Source organism: Gnatocerus cornutus, chromosome 4 (assembly GCF_029298725.1).
Source record: "Gnatocerus cornutus isolate USDA-ARS CGAHR chromosome 4, icGnaCorn1.1, whole genome shotgun sequence".
NCBI classification, from domain to species: Eukaryota; Metazoa; Arthropoda; class Insecta; order Coleoptera; family Tenebrionidae; genus Gnatocerus; species Gnatocerus cornutus.
The window spans coordinates 18,531,963-18,556,170 of record NC_142236.1 but is presented as its reverse complement, the minus strand read 5'-3'; the positions used below and the strand labels follow the sequence as shown (position 1 = coordinate 18,556,170).

Sequence of the window (24,208 nt, the reverse complement as noted above, 5' to 3'; positions counted from 1 at the left end):
TTAATCTGAAAAAAATTTAGATAAGCGGGTTGTTCTACTTAGGAAAAAAACACTTTGCTGTGTCACTCTGTATATTAAAAATTAAAAAGTACTTACCCAACTTTTTAGTGATTTTTGCTAGATTTTCGAAAGTGTGATTCGTTGCAGCTGTAACCAAAAGAAGAATTAATGAAAAAAAAAGACAATTTCAAGAATACTATAGAATGTATGAAATAAAATAAAAATCTGTTAATATGTACTCTGAATGCTTTAATTGCAACAGGGGTTTTGGATAAAATTTTGTATTACATTCAAGTATGTATGTACAACGTCCGGCAACTCTTATTATGGTCGTCTCCAAAATTGCCTTTAATTTCAAAGATAAAAATCTGCAAATTTGTAAACGTTTATATGTAGTTGATCAAAGCTCAGAACCTAACGTAATAATTTGCGTTTATCACTTTTCGGTTGGCGTCGCGACGCCTAAGAAATGTAATTTTTAGTCAGCACTTCGAACTCATACTGAACCATTGCCGTTTCTCGACTTCGTATTATATTTCGATTCACCATGTTTAATAAATAGGACTATCTATTTAACTCCAGTGGACGGAATTAATGAGGATTAATTAATGGAAGGCCAAGAAACGAAAAAAATATCTCCAAGTCTAAACGCCAATTCGTATTGAAACAAGCACCAACATGAGGAAGACATCTTTTCTTTCTCGTAAATAATTAAACCACTTATTCATTCTGTGTATCTTTTATGAAACAGACTGTCAACCTTAAGCTCTTCTTACAACAATTTACGACTTTATAAATGAAAACGTAGGAGTTGAAAAGTAATCTAATTTCATACTCCGTTATCTTGGTCCATCAAATTTTGGCTTCTCTCTTGTCTCCTTTGTAATCTGGTCAACCTTCCCAGTTCAAACACTTTAATGAGACTTAAATAATCATCTTTGTCCTCAAACTACGGCGTCACATACATAAATCTGTTTTCCGAGTTTTCCTCGGAGTTTCATACTTTTTGATGATGATTCAAACGGTTGACGAAACGTTGTCTTAAAAACCGTACTTTGAGGAGTTGCTTAAAACATCGGAAACAATTGAAAAACATTGCAAGAAAATAACTTTTTTGGCCTCATGAATTGTAAACGTCAAATTAACAATCAAATGACATCTTCGGAAACATTACACACGCCGTGCGATAAAAATTGGACAAATCGTCTGATCTCAGATGCGTTTATAAATTAAAATCACTTTACCATTATGAAGATTGATCACCAAATTATTACCTAAATTATTATCTTAATTAAGACAATATTTTTATTTTTAAAGTTATATTAAAACATTTTTTATACAGCGCCATCTTGTGTACTTTTTGTGCACCAACTACAAAATTGACAGAATGGACCGATGATGAAATTTATAAATGTCAGATGTGACTGTTCTCATGAATTTTGAAAAAATCAATTATTTAAATTAAAAGTTTTTCGGTCAAAAAGTTTAATACATCTCTTGTGTGTTAACCATTTTACAGCGCTCAATGATTAAAGCACACTGATTTCGCGCTGTAAAATTTTAACGAAAATCTAAAAAATCCTAGAACAGATTAAAGAAAATATGACAGAATTTAAAGAGAATACAAAAAATAAAAATAAAAAAATTGAGAAGAATCATAAAATTTTAATAAAACTCAGATTTGGATGAGAAAATTTGACAAACACATTACCTACGAAACCGCAGAAAAATTAGAGAATTTGAGAAATTCTACAAAGAATCTAGAAAATATAGAGCAGGTTAAAGGAAATATGACAGAAACTAAAAAGAATATAGAGAAAATAAAAATAAAAAAACTTTGGAAAATCATAAAATTTTAATAAAACTAAGAGTTTGTTCAGAAAATTTGAGAAAAATGTATTTTGTAAAAGCGGTCAGGTTTATTTCCCAACAATAAACATTCATTCATTCATTTATGAGACTGCAAAAGAGGATATGATATGTATTCCAAAAACAAAACTAAAAAATCAACAACAGATGAAAAAAAATATGACAGAAACTAAAGAGAATACGGAGAAAATAAAAATAAAAATATGAGGAGAGTCGTAAAATTGTAATAAAACAGAATGTGTCTAGAAATTAAGAGAAACAGATTACGAAACTGTAAAAAAATGAAAAAAATTGAGAAATTTTAAAGCGAATCTAAAATATCTAGAACATATTAAAAAAAATATGACAGAAACTATAAAAAAAATATGGAGAAAATAAAAATAAAAAATCTGAGGAGAATAATAAAATTCTAATAAAATTGGGAGTTTGTCTCAAAAATCTGAGAAAAATACTACGAGACGCTGAAAAAGAATGAATTTAAAAAAAAGAGTATCAAAGAAATAGTATTATGAAAATATTATTATTATTGAAATCTTAGAAAAATATAGCAATTACGACATAATGAGAGAAAATTTAGACAAAATTACAGAACTCCAAGGAAAATCTAGAAAATTTATACAAAATTTGATAAAAATTTTAAAAAATTTAGAAGATGTCTTGAAATTATTTAAATTTGATCTAAAATAGAGAATAAAAAAAATCTAAAAATTTAAAGAAAGTCTAAAAAGTAATCTAAGGATAATCTTAATAAAGTTTGCAGAATCTTAGAGACGAGAATCAAATAGATCAAAAAAGAATTAAAAGACAGTTTATGCAGAATATAAAGAAATATAAAAAAAACAAAAAAAATTTTTTTTACAAAATTTAAAGAAAAAATAAAAAACTTTAGAGCATCTAATAAAAATTAGAGTAAATTATAGAAGTAAAATATAATTGCTTCAAAAAAATATAGAAAAGTTTAAGTCTAAGAACTTTAAAGAGGGACAAAAAGAATCTGAGAGAAATTAGAAAATCTAAAGGAAAAAAAATAAAAAAAAACAATAAAATCCAAAGCAAGTTCAGAAAAGTTAAACAAAACATTGAGAATTCTACGTAAAATCAAAACAAAATTTTGATCATTTTTAAGGCAATTTACACAATGTCTAAAAATTTCAGTAAACCTAAATTTAGAGAAAGCAAAAAACTTTAAAAAAATTATGTGTAATCAGGAAATAGTGAATTAAAATCTACTTTTTCTTAATTTGTATTTTAATAACTTTATAAATATTCCTACGTTGCTATGGAAACAAAGCTATTATAGCATTCCATATCGAAATGGGATATTATAGCACTGAAAACGAAGGCGGAAATAACGAAAATAGCTCTGAGCAAATTAGAAAAAATAGTATAAAAACCTCGATCATAAGGACATTATGGTACTCATCCATTATAAAACTCGCGGCTTTGCCGCTCGTTTCTAAACTTGGATTCGTGCTTTAAAATTTGCCTTATGAAACTCGATGTTTTAATATACTAATTTATAAAACTTGTGTTAAAACACAAGTGCTGTAAAGAGTGGGTGTATTTAAGTTTTATAAAACGAGATTTATGCTAGTTTTCCTAATTTGTATATTAAATACCATTACGTTGCTATGGTAACGCAGTTATTAATGCACCCAGTGTGGAAATGGTCTATTAGCGCACTTAAAATGAATGTAAAAGCTCTGTTGCTACAGCAAATTAGAAAAAATCTTACAAATCTAATGATAAACTAAAAAGAATTTGCGCAAATTTTCAAAATCCAAAGAAAATGTAGATAAAACTTTAAAACAAAAACTCCAAGAAAATCACTGAATATATTGAAAAAAGCTCACTTTTATTGATTTAATTATAATTGACAAATAGTCTTTCCTAATTGACAGCTCGTTTTCCTACGCCGCGCGACCTGTCATTTCATTGTTTGTCGCAGCACCCCTTGATCTATACCCACACATATTTTTTTGGGTCACATGGTAAAATGTCAAAACCCGAGCCGATCATTCAACTCGAAATAATTAATCGTGTGGTTGAGACCACGTAAACAAATAACCATAAAATTGCACCCTTTAAAGGAGCTTGCGCCTTGTCCGTCCTTAAAATCGCGTCTTGCCAGTATCCGCACGTTTCTAGTAAAGTTCAAAGCTCCGTCAAGTTTCCGAAAAAAGCGGTAAGTTGCAATTATTCGTTTCTGACAGAAAAATTAACTTTGTGAAAACGAGTGGAACAATGCTTATCGAACTCGAAAACCCGTTTTGATGGATAATCTAATTAAACGTTAAATTGTTTTCCGGTCAAGAAGTGGAAAGAAATTTAATTAGAAGGGTAGGTCATGTGTTGACGTGTTTCCAAAGTATTTTTTTCCGTCTTCATTTGTCGCTCATTTCATTAAGGCGGACAACGCGAATTTACTTAAGGCAATGAATTTTTGATGGTTAAGTCTGGAGATTCGAAAGTTAATTAAAAGTTCACGGTCAGCAATTTGCTGAATAAATTATTTATTTAGATGGAACTAAGCAAACGATTTAATCAGGGGATTAAAAATTGGATAATGGAATTTAAAATTAGCTATCAGTGAAGAGGCGGCTAAAAAATTTGATTAGGCAGATGTATCTAAATTAAAAAAAAAATGAAAGATTATATCAGTGTTGACCTAATTATATTAATTTGACATAACAAAGACAAATTAATATACAATGCAGGGTTGCATTAACGCATTGCTTTTTAATTGTTTCCGAGACTGCTTAATGGACTGTTTGGTGAGTTGGTACTACTGTCAACTGCTTGTCAAAACAGGATGATCCAAAAATTAACGTCATTTGTTGACCGTTGACACTTAAATTACGTTTAAAAAAGACTTAAAACAAACGAATTTTTGAATGATTTCAGATGACATTAAAAATACTTGAATTTTTTTATAGAAGCTAGTAAGAATTATATAATTTAATTTTTTTATTTTAAAATATCTTATTGCAGAGAATACCATTTTTTTGACTTTAATTATCGCTTTAAAAATAGATTTCTTAAAATTAAGTAAGTTTTCAGTTTTTAGATTTTTTATTTTTCTTTTCTTTTCGTCTTAACTCGATTATTTTTTTAGAAAAAAATTTTGTTTCGAAATTTAAAAAAAATGAATTTCAATGTTTTCTAGTCTTTTTTTGAGTTACTTATCATAATGTTGCTTTATTTATTTTCATTTAGTTCCTTTTACGTTCAGTTTTGTTCACCGTTTTGGTTGGTTTTCTTCAACTGTCCACGTTTTTTCTTTTATTTTTTTTGTGCATTGTTTTTTTTTTAGATTCTTCATATGTTTTATTATTTCTGTTTAAGTATAATTCTCCCCCTTTTCTTTTCAATCAAATTTATACTTAGGAATGTTCGTTTTTTTACATTTTTTTGTACCTAACTTTAGATATTTTGGATTTTTTTAAAGTTTTGAGTTTTGCCAGTATATATTTTCTGAATCCGCATTTTTTTTAATTTGGAACACAAAAGAAACTAAAGAAAATCAAAAACAGTAGTTTAAAAGAATTTGAAGGATCTGAAGATTTGAAGGATCTAAAGGATCTTAATAATTTAAAAAAAATCTAAAAGATTTGGACGATTTGAAGATTCTAAAGCAGTCCAAAACCTTATAATGTCGATACTTCTACAGTTGGTCTCAGTTCTAAATCTTTGGAATATTTATATTTAACAGAATTTTTAGATTTTTTCAGATTTTGTGAAATACAGAAACTGTAGATGCTATAAACCTTTTAATTTCTAAAATTATTTTAATTTTCAGAGTTTGGAAATTTCTTATTTTTTATAAATCTTTTATAAAATGTTTCAAGACCTTTTTAAAATTTAGAAAAGTAACCAAAACCACTGAAGAATAATTCTATCTAAGCTTTTTAAAGAAGTTTATGCTGAACAAAAAATTTTTGAAAAAATTAACAAAAACCAAAAATTCCTAGACTTAAAAAAGTTTTAGCCTGGGAATTTTAAAAATTCTGTGAATAAAGAGTATCTGGAAAACTAAAAGTTTTCAATACACCAGGGAAAACAGAAAATTACATATACAGGGTGATTTTTAAAAAACGGCAGGCGTTGTAGAATTTTTATTTATGAACTAATTCAAAAATTTTAAAAACAAGTTAAATGGTTTTTAATTTACTATAAACTAATGATTTTAAAATTTTTCTAAATGTCTTAGTATTTTTTGGGCGATACTCAACTTTCATATTTTAAATTGGCACCCATATTTTTCTTTCATAATTTCGAAGATATTAATTTTCTTGATTCAGAAATGTGTAACATGTTCTACATTTACAAAAAATATTTTAAAAAAAACATCAAAAATAAAAAAAATTAGGCAATAAATGTTAATAAAATGTAGGTGCGTGGTGTCAAATAACAAAATGCCGTTATTGTAATGTCAAAAAGCAGCAAATAACAGAAAAAACAATTTTTTTTTCAACACCTTATAATGCACAATGCATTTCTCGTAGGTGCAATGAAAAAAACGGGATGGCGTTTCATAAATAAATCGGTTCATAAATAAAACAACGCCTGCCGTTTTTTAAAAATCACTTTGTAGAAAGGTTGAAAAAAAATCTAGAAAATTTGAAAAAGCCAAATAAATAGCAAATCCGGAAATTTTTAACATTCAAAATTTTAGTACAATTTTTTGATGTTAGTTATGTTGCATAAATAATTTTTATTTTGTTTTTCTCGATTTCATCTAGGTTTTTTCTTTTGCATTTTTTTGTATCTGTGTTTTTTTATATTATTTTCACATATGTATTTTGAACTAATAGGTCTTTGCATGTCTGTGGTCAACCATTTTTTATGTTTGCATATTACTTACTGGAATTCAGTTTTATACATTTTTTATATCAAGTGTGAATATTTTGAATTTTTTTTAAAGTTTTAGTTGTATAGGTACTATGGATTCCGAAAAATTTATAGTTTTAAAAACAGTAGTTTATAAAGATCTAAAAGAAGTGAAAGTTCTAAAGGATCTGATGAATCTGAAAGATTTGAAGGATTTAAAGCATCTAAAGGATCTGACTGATTTGGATCCAAAGCATCTGAAAGATTTAAAATTGATAAATTTAACAAAACCGAAACTTTTAAAACGAAAATTATTTGATTAATTTATTATCAAACTTAAAGTCAACAATTTAAAAAAATAATAATAAAAAAGGATTAAAAAGAATACTGTTTGAGCACTTATTTTTTCAACTTTTAATTTTTGTCTAGAGTTTTTTATCTTTTTTTTATTTTTATTTTTAAGATTTTACATTTATAATAGATCTCTTTAGTTCCTTTAGAAAGATCACTTGAGGTAGTAAATATCAAAGTCTGTATTGTTGGTAGTCTAGCCACTGCAATTACATAATTTCAAAATTTTATACTTATCAGCATAATGAAAGTCAAAAAAAAGACCTGATAGTTTTAACGCTAAAATAATAAACTCTAAAAGTGTTACTACTTTTGATACGTTTATTAATTATGCGAATTACAAAATTTTGAAATAAAAAAACAAACTCAAAAAAAACAAAAATCCAAAAAACTTGTTTTTACTATGTAATGATATTATTTTCATTTTTTTTTATTAAGAGCGAATGCTTACTGTTTACTATTTTTGGTTTATGTTTTTGGTTTAAAATGTAGCCGTTTGCTGAATTTTGCTCATTTTTTTTACTTATTGTTAGATACGACAAATTAACTGTCATATTTTAATTTTTGTGACATTTGGAAACAGATGATGTCTAATTAACTTAAGCGTAGATAAAACGTTGTTAAACACACGTTTAAAAAGTTTTTTTATAGCAACTAAATTTCCTACTTAAATAATAATTACTTTGTGATTTTAATTGAATAAATTTGTGGCACAATGAAAACCTCTGAATAACATTTTACAGATTCCCACCTAAAATGCATTTCCTATTTTCCAAGAAGGTTTTTGTGCTACTGCTTTTAATTGCTTTTCTCTCTACGCTCAATGCACCTGACACTTTATTTTCGTAAAACGATTAAGCTCTGTTCCGGCGCATCCACCATATTTTGTAAGAAAAAAATTCCAATCAACTATGAAAATCTAAATCCATTGCGGTCACCTTTAAACAATCATTTAAAACCCTCTGGAATAAAAATCGATTTGTTGTTTAAATTTCCGATTCCCTTTAAGAGGAAACTTCACCCTTGTTTTAGTGAGGTGTTACACCGAATGTGGCTTTAATGTGCTGTCGTTAAAATAAAGATAAGCTGGGCTATAAACACAGATAAGAGTTTCCCCGAAATGCGAAGAATAATTTTATTGTACGCAAAATGGCTTTGTCTAATTCAGGATCAAGTTTCTCATAATTCTAAACCTGCTCACACGTACCTAATTGAAATTAATTCCGTCCACGTCTGTCCGCATTAGGATGGGCTTTACAAATAATTATGGAAATCCTCGCAGTCATTCCAAACATTTTGCATATTACCAGAATTATTCCAAGTGATATGTGGAATTAACTCAAACGTGCCACACGTTTCTTAATCAACATTAGCTCCATTCGCACGCCCCACCGAAATGGAGGAATTTTTCGTCTTACATTTGTTTTATAATTTCCAGATGGACTATAATTAGGTTTGGAGATAAGGAATGGGGGAAAATGGGCGCATTTTGGATTAAGTTCTCGATATCGTAATGTTCGGCATCCATTTAAAGAATTGTGGTGTGATGGCTGGAGAAGTGGTTATCTTTGACCCAGTTCAGAGAGTGACGCGGAGGAGTTAGGTCAATGAAAGTTTATTTTTGTTAAAAGAAAGAGTTTCATTAGCAGAGACGGAAATACGCGTCGATCAATTTAGGAAATTTTGTATATTTGCACTTAATATTCGCAGTATAACTTATCCAATTTATCACCTGTGCAAACTTGTTAAAGCGCGTCTGAAATTTGAGTATTAACTTACAGTAATTAATCATTTTATCTATTTCTAAACTAATTCTTCTTTCATCGAATTGTGTAAATTTTAGTTTGTCAGGGATAATTTATCAACCTATTTAGTCTCAGACTAAATCGTTTAATACAAGATTGTTTCTGCAATTCGTTTAGTCTTTGCAATAGTTCTGAACTAAATTTTAATCAGGCATTATAAGGTGAAGGGCAAGTTCGAACGTAATTTAGACTAGTTAAAAAGCCTTAGTTTTTACTGAATAGAATTATGATACAATTTTAACTAAATTTAAGCAGTGATAACTTTGATATGTACAAAGATTACTAAGTTACTTATACGGTGCATCCATTTATCTAAATTCAATTTGAATTGAATTTATTACGTACTTTTGAATCAAAGTTTATGAAATAAATTGAAAACTTTTATTATTGGAAAATCGTTAGAACATTAGACTTAACACTGCGACCTGGGGCAAGTTCAAATTTATTTTTACAACAGAAAACAGAATTCTGACGCAAAAAACTTTCCAGTAGAATAGCAGTAAGAGGATTTGACATATAATCGCAGATTAAAAGTTTAATCAATTAATTTCTTCCATCAAGGCTTAGTCTGGCAGAGCATATTTTAGATTTTTTTTCTTTTTACACTCTGTGGATTCGTTTTTTTTTCTTTTTTATAATGTCTTGATATTTTTTCATATTTTATTAATTTTTTTGCTCTTATATTTTCCCGTATTTTTATATTCTGATGTTTTAATACTGTATGCTGCTTTTACTTTCAATTTTTTTCTTCTCGCCTCTTCTCTGTTGTAAAAATTCTTCTCCTCATACTAATCTGATCTTCTTAGCACTTTCTTCTCCTTTCGTCTCTTCACACTTCACGTTATTTTCCTCACCTCTCCTTTTTTTTTCTGTTTTTTCTTCTCTTGCCGTTTTCATTTGATTTTTTGTGGGTTTTATATTTTTGCGTAGTTTGTAGGTATTTTTATTATTTTTTATATTCTATATAAATTTTATTGCTTTTTTCATTCAATTATTAGTCTGCTCTTCGTCTTTCTCCTTCTTCCCACTGCTGTCTCTTTTTCATTCTCTTTTCATTTTCACCAGTTTTTCCCTTCATTAGTCTGTTTGTCCTTATCGATTTTTTCTCTCGTCTCTATTGTACTCTCGTTTCTCTTTTCTTCTTCTCTCGACTGTCTTCCTCCCACGATTTTCCTCTCCTATTGTCCTTCTTGTCTTATTGTCTCCTCTTTGTACTCTTTTCTTTCTTCTTGCGTCTGTCTTTTTTCTTCCTAGCAAAGTATGGCTAGCTTCTCTTTTCCTCGCGTTTCTCTTCTCCTCTTATCTCTATTCTTTGCTTACTTTTTTTTTCTTTCTGCAAATGTTTTATGCCTTTTTCTCTATTTTTCTGGTCCATCTTTTACACGCTTTCTTTACTTCTCCTCTTCTCTCATTTCTACTAGCAATTACCCTCCTTTTGCTTCTCTTCTCTTATTGTCGCATGTACTTCTACTCTCGTATACTAACTCCTCTCTTTCTTTATTTTTTTCTCGTCTTTTTAGTAAAATAAGCCTTGCGTTTCCCCTCTTCTTACCGCTTTTTCTATTTTGAGAATATTGTTTCTTTCACCTCTTTTCTACTCTAAACCTCTTTTTTTTCCTCTGGTCAAACTTTTTCGCTTTTTTTTTCTTGCTTTTGCTTATTTTTTCTTGTCTCCTTTCTTTACACCTCTTCTTCTCTTTTTGCCTCTATTTTACTTCTAGTGAAGTGAAGCTATTCGCCGTCATCTCAATTCTCATTTTGCATTTACTTTTCTTTTTTCTTGCTTTTATTTGTCGCTTGTCTTTCTTATCTTCTAGGTGATTCTTTTCTGCATTTTTTTATTCTGTTTTGGCCTATTTTTTTCTTCCTTTACTCTTATCTTGGCTTTCCTTACTTTTTCGATCGTTTCATTTTTACTATTCTCGATTTTTTTCTCTTCTTCTCTCGACTTTTTTCTTCTCATGCCTGTCCTTTCCGGTTAGCTCTATTCTTCTCTTGTCTATTCTTCTTACAACTCTTCTTCTCTTTTTGCTTCTATCTTATTGCCTCTGTTTTTCGTCTCTTCCTTGTGAAGTAAAGCTAACTTCTTTTTTTTGCTTCTTTTATTCTATCGCATTTTTATTTGTTTTCTGGCTTTTATTCTTCTTGTTCTCTTGGCAAATCTCCTCTTTTTTCTGCTCAATCTTCTTCGCTTTTCTTTCTTTTTGCTTTTCCTCGCTTCAACTATAATTCCACTTTTACTATTCACTATCTTGTTATTCTTTTTTCACTTTTTTTTTCCTCTTCGTCATTAGAGAGAATATAGGATCTCTCTTCTTGTTTCTTGTTTCTTTCATATCTTCTCTCTCCTCTAGTTTTTTCTATTACCTTCTTCAGTAGTTCTTTTTTTGCTTCCGTTGTTTTACTTTTGACGTTTAGTGGTCTTCTATTGCCTCTCTTTGCTTTATGTTTTTCTTCGTTACACACGTTCCTTTCTTTTTGCGTCTTCCTTGTGAAGTGAGGCCTTTTCCCTTCTCTTGCCTCTCTTTTTCTTTTGAATTTCCCCTTTTCTTCTTCTGTCTTTATTGTTCTATTGCCTCTCTTCTCCTCTCGCTTTTTACTACTTTTCTTTGAACTCTTTTCTATTTGTAGTTCTCTTTTTCTATTACCTTTCAATTTTTCTCGTTACACGTCTTTCTTTTCCTGCTTCTTTTCTTTTTTTTTTCGAATTTCTTTGTTTTTGATAGTTTCGCCTTTTTTTCTTCTCCCCTCGGCTTTTCTCACTTTTTTCTCATCTTCACTATTCTCTACTCTTTTTTAATATTGCCTCGCTTTTCTTTTCCTATTATTTTTATTAGCGTCTTCTTTCCCTTTGCCTATCTTTTCCTCTGCTACTTGTGTTTTTGTTTGTATTTTGAACTCATTAGAAGCACCACAGCCTTTAATAACTTTTTGCACGATCAGTCGTTTTCAAATTCTCGGTGGTATGTCAAATTTACAGCTCGGACACTAAGTTGTCAAAATGGTAAATTTGTCTAGGGCTCTAGGGCAGTAAGCTGAACGTTTTTTTGACTTTGGGGACAAAAAAATTGTGCAAATTAACGTTTCAAATGTTTTAACATCATAATTTTTGCTTATATCATAAATTTTTTTTTTTGAGTTTTTTAATACATAATTTGCAATGTAAATAAAACGTTGTAGGCCTTTCTGGCCAAAACAACGATTCAGCGTCAGCGTAAATAAATATAAATGATTTGACTTCGTTGGATTCTATAATATTAGATTTATTTGTGTTTTAAACTTTTTACATCAGAATATTAATAAAAAATAGTAGATTTTGTTATACGGCAAAAAAGTGGTACTTTTTGTCAAGCAATTAAATTGCAGTAGCCTAGCGTATGCAAAATTGAGTAGCAGCAAAAGTCACTTTTCGGCCAAATAACAAATACTACTTTTCTTCTAAATGAAAGATTCAGTTCTACGACCGATAATGAGTAAATACAAATTGAACTATCAACATAGATGGCCATGCATGTAGTTGTCATTGATGACATTTACTGTGAAAAATATTGATTTCAAAGGATTTTGAAAGTTAAGGTAAGTTAAGTGTAAGTGACATAAAATGAAAGTCTCAAATAGTAACCGTCACAAAAAGTACTTTTTCTGTCTAGGCAGAAAAAGTGTTTCCATGTCAACGAACGCTTTTTATTACTTATAACAAAATTGCCTACTATACTGTCTAAAAACGACTAAAAAATAGTGACCTTTTGTGACGTTTGGAGAAAAATAAATGATTTTAAAAATTTTGTAACTAAAATTGAAAACTTGTAAATTAAAAGATTTCTGCGTCAATATCAATTTGTCATTTTATTACTTTCGATATATTTTTTTCTATTTTTATTGTATTTCTGAATACTCGTTAATTAAAACATTTTAAATCCGTTGAGTGTTTATTTTAATTAAAAAAAAGCTTATCAGTCCACATAAAATTCATTAAAAATTTTCATTACGCCGACAATGTATGAAGTTTCAAACTGCACCGAATAAACACAATTAGAAGCCGTCAAATTTTACGTTTTCAGGTCACGCTGCAATGACATCGACGTCTCGATAAGTATAAAAAAATTTACGAGATTGTAGGGAAGTTGCACACAGTGCTGAAATCGCCGCAAGAAAAATAGAAAAATAAAGAGAAGAGAACAGCTATTTATGAAGCTAGAGGACGAAGTAATTAATTTTATCGGTAGACGTGCAAACTACAAATACGGCTCTAATGGGTTTCTTAAAGCATCGAAAACAAAACGTAGTTAGCTACGAATAATATAAAGAGACTTTTAAAACGTGTATTCTACAATGTTTTATCTACGATTAAACAAAAATCTGTACTAAAAACCAACTTTTTGCACGATCGTACATAAAATAATATACAAAATTTACGTTGCAACTTTTCACTTTCCAGACGTTTTTTCCATAAAAATTTAATCAAAGTCTACACCTATGCGAGCACGCATATTAAATCCAACAATTCCCGATCCTGGACAACTCCATCCTTCGGGACCCGCCGTCCCGTAAATCTTGCTCTAGTTTCATGGAAACAAACACCTGACCTTGACACGGAGTGTTTTATCCCCGAATCGAATTTGACGAAAAATCGAAGTTATTTACATATGAAATTAAAATTAATTCGTTGGAGGAAATTCGATCAAGTTCAAGTTCAAAACGAAAAGAACTGAGTTTTCTGGTGTAATTGAATGGAAATCGAAATTTTCCGTGAGAATTAATTGCGCTTCACGCGAAGTTGTGAGAACTTTGTACATCTGGTTGTAATTTTTAGATGGGGATTTGAGGATAATAAATTTGACTTGAATTGAACGAGTTTGGGGTAATTAAATCGACATGAATCGGACAATTTGTATTAAAATGGGGTAATTAATGGAACATTTCAAATGTCAATGTTTTGGGGATATTAAAATCTAAAATCTATACAGTGAAATTAATATGTAATATTAATACTATTTTAGACAAACGTTAAAAAAAATGTATAGGCAACCCATTATGCACATTGCAGGCAACTTTGTTCAAAATATTATTCTTTTTAAATGAGCGATTACACAAAGAGATTCCACTAATGAGAAAAATGACAATGAAGACGTCAAACGCCGAATAATGAGTCTAACAAATTCACAAAACTCTGGCCTGGGATTAAAATCGTTTTCTTTTAAATTCTTTTAGCACATGATGATAAAGATCAAATTTTAACTAATCTCAATTTGTCTTGAAATCTGCCTTTGGCTCACGCAGTGATTATCTGCCTACAATTTTGGTTTAATCGAGGATAGATAAAGTGAACGTCGTGTATGGGTGTTTGCGCCACTTTTCATTAATAAACGGTGCGAACACCCACTCTAAACTGATTTGAAAGTTTGGAAATTTGTAATTACATTTTGAAATATATTTTAATGAGTTTACTTTTGAAACTTTAATGATATCTACATTTGTTTACTTTTCTGATTTTTAAATTAGATCGGTAGACTGCATATTATACAGGGTGTCACCATCAAGTTTGTTTCAAAATTAAGAAGACAAGAGTGGCAATTGAGGCCTGAACTGTCATCAACAGGTATTACTGCAGTTAAGTAACTTCCGGTGAGTGTTAGTTTTTTTTTAAATGCAACACCCTGTATATATTGTTTTGAATTACCTGTAAAGTATTGACGCGCTATAATCTTAATCAATTTTTTTGTCTATAATTTTACGTTTTGGCTTTTATAAATACAAAAAAAAATGCTTTTGGTGAAAAAGTATTGTAGGTAATTCCTAAGTAGTTGCGTCTGAACACCAATAGCTTTTCATTCGGACACAAATACAGTGATACACGGATAATTGAACATGGAAGTAAGAATGTTAACTGAAATTTTCAGTAGGTAAATTGAAATTTTAGAATTTTCAAAATATTTTTGAAAATTGTTGCCATCTTGTTCAAAACATTCGTAATATATCAAATTAAGCAAGCAAGTTTATGGTGGTAATTTCTACAAATTTCAAGCTTATAGTCTAATTTCTAATCGAAAAAGAAAAATATAATATTAATAAAATTTCAAAAATTTAATACCATTTAAAAACTGTTGAACATTGTTGCCATATTTAGACTAATTTCCATACTTTTTCTAAATTATTAGTAAAACCTATTAAAATGTTGAGAGACATTTGATTCAGACCACGAAGGTCATTATTCATCGAACCTTGATCTTGAACTCGAGACGATGACATTTTTTCATAATCATTTTGTTTCAAACGCAATGTTCGTGTTGTTTGAAGCCGAAATGTAAATCCCTGAAATTATTGGAATATTTGAATTTTACTGTCGCGTTGACACGCTTTGAACACGGCGCTGAAATTAAAACTTTTTGTAATTGAAGCAAGCAGATGCAACAAACGAAGCGAGCTGCATTCTACTAAAATGAATTTTTATTAAAATGCTGCGCAGAGTTCTTAAAATAATTTTTAACAGTTTTATTTTTTATAAAGTCTTTTTTTATTGCTTCATGCAAACTGCATGAATTTGATGTTGATGTTTAGAATTTTAGACGTGCCGAAAAATGCATTCTTACATTACGAGGTTTGTATAAAGCTTTTCGGCCTATAATAATACCAAAATTCTTTCGAATAGAAATTCGAATCTTTAAATAGATACAATAAAATGACTTTTATATTGAAATAGAGGGTTTTCTCAATTTTGTTGAAATTTTTCGCGATTTTAAATTTCCAGAGATAGGATTTAGACAGCAATTGTCATTTTACTTGTTTAAATTAAATTTCCCGAAATTTCAAATTTACGAAGCTAAAATTTTGGATCAAGTGCCATTTTACTTTACTAGATCGCATTTAAAACATCAAAAACCAAATATTTTAGAATTTTGACTTATTTTTTAGATTTGGGATTTGAAGATTCCAAAAAAAAACCTATAAATTTAACATGTCTTGGAAAAACGTCGTTTGTACCAAAGTGGAAAATTATTTCTGAAGTGGAATGGTCATTTAATTCGGAATCTGTTTTGCTCTAACAGATCCAGATTCAGAGAAATTCTTAAAAAAAATATTTTTTTAGGTCCTTTTTCAGTTTTTTTGTGAAGTTTATGGAATTACTCGACAGTGCTGCGGAAAACCAGCTTAATAAGCTTTTCAACAAGCTGTAAAATTGAACGCTAAAATTAGTACTTCTCATGATATCTTTGAAAAAACGCTGTTTTTAACGATTTTTATAATGCAATTTTGCATATAATTTAAGAATTTTGATCAATTTTTCTTGGTGATAAGTACATTAATAATTATACCAAAATTTTGCCTATTTGACGCGCTGACAAATAGATTGTTATCGGTTACTGCTTAGAAGTTACAGGAAGAAATAAATTAAAACTTTCTGTTTTTTTTTTGGGAAACTTATTGAAATATTTGTGCGATTACTGACAAAACCGTAATTTCTAGACACATGTTAAGTTTTAAAACGACTTTAATGCGAACGCTGACCAGAATAATACTTTTTAGAAAACTTGATGATTGATGAAAAGTTCTTAGTTTGCTTATGGACCAACAAAAATCGAGAGTGCAAATCTTTGAAAGGAATTGTTCAGAATTTTCTGGGAAACACAATAGAAAGTTATTAAACATAAATACTCGCCAAGCTGTTGGAAAGTTGTTAACTCTATACTAAAACGCGCTGGGTGAGCCTCTCTCTGAAGTTGAGATGTTCGATTTCGACAAGATGCCAATTTAAGGAAGTTTTCACGTCCGAACCGTACCTTTTTCGCTCCTTTTGCCGCGCTCCAAAAATCGACAAGTTTCCAAACTAACAAACTGGCTGGTTTTCGTCCTCTTCGGCCGTTTGGTTTTCGCAAAATAAATTTTTAAAACTCTGGGTACGAGTCCTGTGTTTTCTGGAACCTCGCCGTACGTCCGTTTCGTGGGGACAAAACCATAACCATTAAGTCGAGAGACACAGTCATAACCATCTCAAAAGGGTCTGATTTTTTGTACACACAACATGTACGGTAGCCGTTTTTTTTTGTCTCGGCACTTATTTAAATCGGTCCGAGCAACGAAGGAAACATTGGCGGAAATTGATTTGTTAATTTGATCTCTTTGACCATCAAGGTGTATTTTGGGTTTGTATACTCAACTTAAACTTGAAAATCTGGAAGCATGTTCTATGTTCTAAGCGCGAATTCATTGTTTAATCCCAGATCATCATTTGATGGACAAACATAAAATCACTATTTGGTACAATTGCGCCCAAAAATAATGCACCATCCCATTGCTTATTTCCAAATAGCATCGGAAAACATTTTGAGGGCCTCGCCAGGGCAGGTACGAGTCTGATCTTGACCCTCCCAGCACATCTGGGTAGTCATAAAATGGTAATTTTTCAATGTTTGCTAAAACCCTGTTCTAAAAGTATTTAGATTTTATTTTGCTGTATTGTGATGGTAAAAGAAACGTATAAATACTGTGGAGCGTTTATGACTTTAACTTTTTAAACAGTTTCCACCAAACTTACCGCAAGACCCTATAAACATAATCACCCTCAAGTGGTGGGTCTTGTCTGATGACCAGAATTGATCCCCAATAAATTACAGCCTTTTTGTTGATTCAAATTTACTGGAATTGAGGAAAAAATATTTGGAAATAAAGTTTCAGGACATGCAGACAAAATATAGTAAATTAAAATTTTTCAAATTTCGCTTAAATTAAATAAAAATATAATTGTCAATTTTGACATGTCAAATCACTTGCTCTCATTGTTTTGTAACTTTTTCACTTACTAGTTAGTAGAAACATAAGTTAATTACTAGTGAAACAAATGAAGAAAATTTGAGTTTCTTAGGTCCCAAACAATGTCAGAAAATATATTTTTATGGCAAAGTTAAAAAAACTATATTTTATAGCTGGAGACAAATAATTAAAAAAATTATAAAGTCCGTTTTTTTAAAAAAACACCACCAACACCACAATTTTCCCCGGCATTACACCCGACAACGTTGCCTAGGGAGATTTCTGGTGAGAAAATATTTGTCAATTTTTTGACATTTCTGAAAATTAGGCAGTGTTTCCGTTAAAAACGTGTTTCTTTTACAGCCTGTTGGATTGCAAATCAGGATTTAATAGACTCGGCACAGCCTGGAAGGCCGTTTTGCGTAATCAAATTGTCAATTAGGCAGCCAACCTATTTGATTTAATCACCAAAAAGTCACCATCGACTATGTTGCCGGTTGTAAAGTGCTGGGAGAGTGCGGTGTTGGTGGTTTTTTTAATAAAAAAACGGACTTTACACTCAGTTTACCGAAACAAAATTAAATCCTTAATTTTGATCAAAGATTTTTACGAAACCAAATAACTTTATTGGGGTTTTTACATCTGAAAAACTATGTTTGAAAAACTAAAACTCAAGAAAACGTATAAATTGACGCTTCAAAAATTATAAATGCTAGTTGGCCATAATCAGTAAAACATGTAAACAGTTTAACAAAATTACCAACACTAGTATAGTTGCCAAATTTTTAACAGCACTAGGATTGTTAAATGTGCCTTTATACAATTTCCTGCTAAAGTGATACTGTTACTCTAACAATTTAGAATGAAATTAAGTATTTAACATTATGTTAAAGTGACATAAGTAAGTTGCAAGTTTAATTTAATTTCAATTATTGCATTAAACCGGCCTATACTTAGTTACTATTGATCAGAATTAAAAATCAATTGTTCTAAAATTTACTTTTTTAGCAATGAAAGTGAATTATGTGAAAAAAAATTAATTTTAAGAAATAAATTAGAAATTAAAAATTACATCTTTAATTAAAAATAATATTTGATACCATCATCCATCCATGTCAGCAATCAAACTTAATGAAATCCGTGATTAATTTAATCGCAATCAACTTATAGTGGAAATGAGGTCATTGCTTAAAAATACAAACATTGATTCAAAATTTCTTTCAATGGTCTTCAAATCATGTTGTTTAGTCGACTCAATCTGCATGAGTTTTCAAGTGAGTTATAAATAAAATTTGGTTGTCTGACGCACCCTTGTACAAAAACTGACCGTTCAGATCTCAAGCAGACCAACCCAAAAGTTCTAGGGGTAAAATGTATTGTTGGGTGCATATTCTGTTCACACCATGGTGCATTATTTTCGGACGCAATTGTACCATTTACGACTCGGTCGACTTTTAATCGTTCTAAAGCAGTAACTAGATATTAGAGAGACTAAAAATGCAAGTATGTATGATTAATTGGGGTACTTATTACACAAAAGGAATAAACCATCACTTGAGTTAGTTTTGTTATTTATGACCGACATCCACTTTACACCCTTTCTCACCAGAAAAAAAACTGACCATCAGACAGGGATAGTGGTGGAACATTTTACGGATGTTTTTCATCAATAAAAAAATCTGCTATTCGGTAGTTTAGTACTATTGTGTAGTGAGTACTCCAATTAAGTCTTAAAATCATGTCGACAATTGTTCAAGCGGAGATAAGGATTGGATAAAATAATGTTCACTACGAATGAACCGATAAATAAATATGAATTCGAAGAGAACAATAAATCCATAAGGAATGAAGAATTCGAAATCTCCGAAAAATGGGATCGGACATTTTATTCGTTTTATAGTAGTTTAACAAAAAAAATCAGAACCCTTGAATACCCCAAAACGTACGTCTATAATTAATTAATTATAATTACACAATATTTAAATACATAAAATACAATATACGGTAGCGGCTTCTTTCCCTGGAGAGAACCGCCACTTAATAAAATCAATCCGAGCTCTGCAAAAAACATAATTTAACATTAATTAACTACGAAACCGTACTCTCAATTTACAAAAAAATACGATTTTTCATGCATGTTTGGGATATGATATAAGATAGGTATAAGTATTTGCTTTGAATGTGCTAATTGAGTTTTGTAGGTCCCTATTGAGGTAAAAAAAAATGTTTCGAAAGGTAACTGTGGAATTCCATGAATTGAACTGTAATAAAAAAAACTCACAAAAATTATCAACAGCAGTCTTTCTTCATAAACTGAGAATCTATTATTGTGTGATTGCATGAGTTCAAAAAAGAACGCAAATAAATCTTTTTTGCAAACAACGGATCTGCTTATTAAAAATCGAGAGGATAACCTACCGGGAAAATCGGTGTATTAGTCTTAAAAATTATGAGGAAATCAAGGAAATCAATAGGAAATCACTAGAAAATCTGTTGAAATCTTAAAAACATAAGGGGCAACCAATAGGAAATCAGAGGAAATAATTAGGAAATCAGGGAAAGTTAGACAAAATCACTAAAAAATCATGGAAAAATCAATAGAAAATGAGAGGACATTACTAGAAAATCAAAAAAAATTCGAACGAAATCACAAGGAAATCAGGGAAATTTAGACAAAATTACAAGAAAATCCGAGAAAGTTAGACAAGAACACAAGGAAAAAAATATTAACTTCTGGGGTTAACCTTCCCAGGAAATCAGTGTATCAGTCTTAGGAAATCACTATGAATCAGAAGAATTTGTTACGAAATCAGGGAAACTTGGACGAAATAAAAAAAAATCAAAGAAAGTAAGACGAAATCACTGGAAAATCATTTTAATATCAGGAGCAATCAATAGGAAGTTAGGGAAAAATCAGACGAAATTACAAAGAAATCAAAAAAAGTTAGACGAAATCAAAAGGAAATCAGGAGAAATAAGCGAGGAAATATGAAGAAGTTAAGTGTATACCATTTTTGAGAAGTATTAACCTCTGACAAATTATGTCATTAATAAGAAATCAATATAATATCAATAGGGGAAAATTATTAAGATATCTGAGGCAATCATTAGAAAATCAGCGAATATTACTTGAAAATGAGGAGTTAGACGACATCAATAAAATCAGTTAAAGTTAGACGAAATCCCAAAGAAATCAGGGAACGTTTGACAAAATTACAAGACAATCAACGAGGAAATCAGGTGAACTCAGATGAATGTCATTTTTGAGAAGCATTAACACCTGGTGAATACCAATTTATAAATGAATAAACTTAAACAAGCAGGTCGTTCTCAAACAATGGACCTCAAAATTTAAATTATTGTTGCTCATTTATAAATTATTGTTCAAATCTCAAAATGGTATAAAGTTTTTTGACTCCACCGTTTTTCGGTCTGCCTGTTTTAAATTTGGCAGCAAAAATCCCAAACAGCCTGTATGTATAATAATTCTAATTATCAAGGATATTGAAATGCAAAGTTTATTTGCGAATTAACGAAATTATTCCTAGAAACTCACCAATTTATATAAATTTGCGAGATTCTAATATATCTTTTTTTCTTGCTATGACGTGATGCCCAAAAGAGAGACTACACCGCGTGTCTTATATTTTTTCTTTTTTCATTGTAATAGAATTTGCAATGGACTTAGAAACCACGAAAGGCGCAGACAGTTATGAATTTTCTGCGTGGTACTGTTGAATTTTTAATAGTGAAGCCCGATGGTTCCTTAATTTTTTTATCTGTTAAACTTTTTATTCTTTTTTTCATTTTTAAATTATCAGGAAAATTTACATTTTGCCATGACTAATTCTTTCTAACAAAGTTTCATGAATCGAAAAACACAAAATATGAAGTTATTTTAAAATTTCCTTTTCTAAATGCTAAATGACTAAATACTATTAACTAGGGTGGTCCTCGGAATTCTGTGGATCTAATAAATAAGCAATTCCAAATTATCATCCAACGCTACGGAAAAGCGAGGTTCACAAAAGAAGCGAGATCTACAGAATTCCGAGGGCCACCTAGTTGAATACACTAAAAATTTATTTTTGCATCTTCAATTTTACGAAAACTTTATCTGTGGGAAAAAAAATTATCTAGGTAGATTGATATAGAAACGTCTTAAAATGCATCATTTTAAAAAATGATAGAAATTCAAAATTTAAAAAAAAACTGCAATTTTGTGGACATTCAAAATGAAATTCTAACAAAATTTTTAAAAGTTGAAATTTTTTGCTGAAAATCGCACGAGACTAAATATTAGCTAATAGAAAAACAAAATTCGATATGGTGGCAATATAGAAATTTTCCTGGAAATTATTTACATCTTGCAAACCCAACATGAAATTAATAAGCGGAAATTTTTTCAGCTAATCAGAAAAAAGTTGTGTATGTTGTCATGGAACATTCTGTTACACAATTTGATTTTCTGTTTGAAATTGAAAATTTTATTAAAAAGCATTAAAATGTATGTTCCACTCGGGTTAATTATGTAATACGTTTCTGAAATGCATTCGAAAAAAATTCCGGAAATAATCAATGCACTAGGGATATATAAGTGAAAATAATTTCAAATTCTTTTTCATATATCTTCTAAATGGCAAAAGATAATAACTTGTATAAAACCGCATTAGGGCAGAGATCTCATTGTTTATAATGAAATTAACAAATCAAAGTACAAATTTAAAAATTATAAGGAAAAGCTATAAAAAAAATTAAAAACCGTTCGTCTTTTAAAATTTTTTTCACATCTATTTTGACAAAAACAAAAAAACAAAACCAAAAACTAACGGCAATTTCTATTTAATTACCTTTTTAATGATGTACTTAATATAAAGTTTTATGATTTTTCAAGTTATTAACTGAAAAAACATAAGTAGGTAAACTGTTTTTGAGTTTCTAACTTTTTTTTAATGTGTACTATTTTAAATTTCCAGAGACAAACAGTTTAATTGTCATTTAACTTGCTTCAATTTTACGCAACCTCGAAATAACGCCTTTTTATCACAAATTTAGAACATATAAGATTTCGAATTTTTGATTTAATTTTTTAATTTTTCAAATTTTCTGTGATCAATTTTAGAACAAAAATGTATTTTTTAAATTTCCCGCAACTTGGAAGGTAAATTATTATTTTCTTTGTTTAAAGTTTTAGCAATTTGAAGATGACTCCATTTAGATCGGATTTACAGATCGAAAAACAAAAATTTCCAAATTTTGGCTTCTTTGTTACATTTTTTGTAATTTCAAGTTTACAATGACGGAATCCAGAAGGTTAATTTTTATTTGACTTGTTTAAATTTCCGGCAATTTCAAGACGCCATCAACATTAAAAATCAAATATTCGAAATTCAGTCTAGATTTTAAATTTTTTATTATTTCTAATTTTCTATGATAAAATTTAGAAGAATAGTTGTCATTGTACTTGTTCAAATTTCTAGAAATTTTAAAATGGCGCTTTTTACAGCAACGAATTTAGAATATCTAAAATTCAAAATTTCAGAATTTTAGTTTACATAGACGGCATATTAAAGCCGAATTTTAATTATCTTGTTTTAATTTCCGGTAATTTCAAGACGCCATTTTAAGATCGAATTTAAAACTTCAAAAATCAAAACTTCCGCAATTTTGTCTTAATTTTTTTAATTTTTTACTATTTCTAATTTTTGTGATTGAATTTAGAAGAAGAGTTGTCATTCTACTTGTTCAAATTTCCGGAAATCGCAAAATTTCGCTTTTTAAGAACAAATGTAAAAAATCAAAAATCATTTTTGGTAATTTCAATTTTACATTGACGGAATTTAAAAGGTCAATTTTTATTTTACCTGTTTAAAGTTTGCGGCAAGCTCAAGGCGCTATTTTTAAAATTTTTAAATTTTAGAATTTTAGATTATTTTTTAAATTTGCGGCAATTTCAAATTTACAGACACGGAATTTGGAAAATTATTTTCCAAATATCTCCGAGTCCGTTCCACATTTCAATTATGAGTATTATTATCAAAAATGTAGTCCTAATCCACTTGTTTCAAACTTCCGGTGAAGTAATTAGAACTTTTGTCCAAACTTCCCCAAGTTTAACATTTGTGCGTAGATTTATCAACTCTGTCGATAAAACAGGCCGTTTCTTGCGCTACATAATTTTACATAAACAGGCTATTAATTCCCCGTCGTCGTTAACACTGATTTACAACACACCCTAAATCAATTTTTGCAATTCCATAAAAACTCTTAAATAATTGTCATATAATAGCCCACTTACGTATATTCTTTCCATAAAATCCGCTCATTTCGCTCCGATTTCCATGCATATAAATAAGACACTAAACTTCCTCGGAGACTTTTTTTAATAGGTTTTTCTATAACGGATAAATTCGACATAATCGGTTTACGCAGAATCGATAGAAAATTATTGTTTAGCCACGCCTGGGAAATTGTTTATCCGGGAAGAAATATTGACCTGCATTACAGTGGTTTACATAAAATAGGGGAAGTTCGCTCGTAACAGTTGGTATAACTGTTATTGTAGCAATGACAAGATTTCCGGGGCATAAAATAGTTCGGGGAGC

At 29.7% G+C, this 24,208-nt stretch overlaps 2 protein-coding genes across 7 annotated transcripts in view; one reads left to right on the top strand and one right to left on the bottom strand.

The window, feature by feature from the left end:
- Positions 1 to 24,208, top strand: part of LOC148176520 (pyrokinin-1 receptor-like) — a 172,210-nt gene that overhangs the window by 49,355 nt on the left and 98,647 nt on the right. The window contains exon 2 of one of the 4 annotated variants that reach the window (XM_088033642.1): positions 8,489 to 8,503. The exons of 2 other annotated variants lie outside the window; for them this stretch is intronic. The gene's annotated coding sequence lies outside the window, so the exon portion shown is untranslated. Of the gene's footprint in view, positions 1 to 4,005; positions 4,055 to 8,488; positions 8,504 to 24,208 lie in introns of those variants that run through there. One more of the 4 variants, XM_088033643.1, reaches the window with a different exon arrangement.
- LOC148176522 (pyrokinin-1 receptor-like) overlaps positions 1 to 24,208 on the bottom strand; it is a 146,398-nt gene that overhangs the window by 64,086 nt on the left and 58,104 nt on the right. For all 3 annotated transcript variants that reach the window (XM_088033648.1, XM_088033647.1, XM_088033650.1), the window contains one exon: positions 97 to 147. The gene's annotated coding sequence lies outside the window, so the exon portion shown is untranslated. The remainder of the gene's footprint in view (positions 1 to 96; positions 148 to 24,208) is intronic.